The sequence below is a fragment of the Echinops telfairi genome, unplaced genomic scaffold (assembly GCF_000313985.2).
Source record: "Echinops telfairi isolate 266 unplaced genomic scaffold, ASM31398v2 ScPeMD7_140;HRSCAF=443, whole genome shotgun sequence".
Lineage (NCBI taxonomy): Eukaryota > Metazoa > Chordata > Mammalia > Afrosoricida > Tenrecidae > Echinops > Echinops telfairi.
In genome coordinates this window covers 392,533-393,913 of record NW_022104038.1, presented here as the reverse complement: position 1 = coordinate 393,913, position 1,381 = coordinate 392,533, and the positions used below count along the sequence as shown (strand labels likewise).

Genomic DNA, 1,381 nt, shown 5'->3' with positions numbered 1-1,381 from the left:
AGCACATCTATACATTTGTTGCCCTCATCATTCCCAAAATTCGCTTGCCTCTTGGGTTCCCGGAATCCGCTCATTTTCCTTTTTTCCCCCCTCCCCCTCATTTCTTCTGCCCCCCCCTTCATCTTTTAATGATTTTAAAAGAACAGGAATCCTTGACATCGTTGCCTGTTTCTTCCTTAATGCTCAGCGTGTGTGAAAGATACGAACGGTTAGAGACCATTGTTGAAAACGAACCTTTCCATTAACTTCTAAGTAACATTAAAAGAATTTTTTAAAATATGCTTTTTAAAGCCGCCTAGAATCTGTCAGCACATGGTTGGAATAAAGAAATGATTACTAACCTTTTACCTGTGCCACCGGGATGGCCGAGTGGTTAAGGCGTTGGACTTAAGATCCAATGGGCAAGTGCCCGCGTGGGTTCGAACCCCACTCTCGGTAGATTGGTTTTTCAGTTCTAGGATTCTACTTGCGGTTCTATAGCTGGATATATGTAATTTGTCGTGCTCCCTAGAGAAATTAGTTTCCCTAATTTTGTCCGCCGACCTATAGGAAGTACCTCAACCAGTAAGCGCTTTAATGAATTTTAACACGGCTTTGTCAGTTCCTAAAAAGGAAAAAAGCACTTAAATCGATGGCTTGCCTATAGAGGTGATAAAATTACTCTGTTGTGTTGAATCTGAGGCTATTTGCTCCTAAGGCAATCAAGAGCCCCTGCCTTCTTGCAGCGCCCAGCAGGCCAGAGCTACTTGCCAAGAGCACTCACTTGCTTCCAAATAACTGTACTTTAAAAAGCTCCAATTTTTGCAAGACCCTCTCCAGCGGCTCACTGCTTGCAGAAGGTCGAATGAATAAACGAATCCTCACCAGTACAGCCTGGGTTAACAAACAAAACAATGTTCTTTCTCTTCCTTTTCCGGTTTAAAATGCAGACAAGCTCCCCTTGCAATTCCCTGATTGTGGCCCCGCTGAGCATCTTTTTGTACCTGTATTTCCTTCCTTTCCTGTGAACAGCTGGTGAATTTCCTTTACTCGGGTCTGTGGGACTTCGCTGACTTGTCTCATGATTTACCCGAGCTCTTTAAATGTAAAAGGAAGTATCTGTCGGCGTAGTGGGTACCGTGATGGCCTGTGAATCCTCAAGGTCGGGTGTCCGCAACCACCAGTGTCTGCCCCCCCACTTCTCCCCTCCCCCCCAAGGATGAGGTTTCCTGCTTCAGTACGGATTTCCAGCCTTAGACACAGAAATGGACATTTCTTTCTTGCCCTCTAGGGTCTCTGTAAGAACTGACTTGATGACCAATTAATTACTAGGCAATTAATCTTTTTTTAAATTTAAAGATCATTTTATTTGGGGCTGTTACAGCTCTTATCACAATCCACA

General features: G+C 44.0%; 1 non-coding gene across 1 annotated transcript; it reads left to right on the top strand.

Annotated features, from left to right (window-relative positions):
• The first annotated feature begins 355 nt into the window (after positions 1–355).
• Positions 356–438, top strand: TRNAL-UAA. The gene has a single exon. It is a non-coding gene; the product is annotated as a tRNA-Leu (tRNA).
• Positions 439–1,381: the final 943 nt, after the last annotated feature.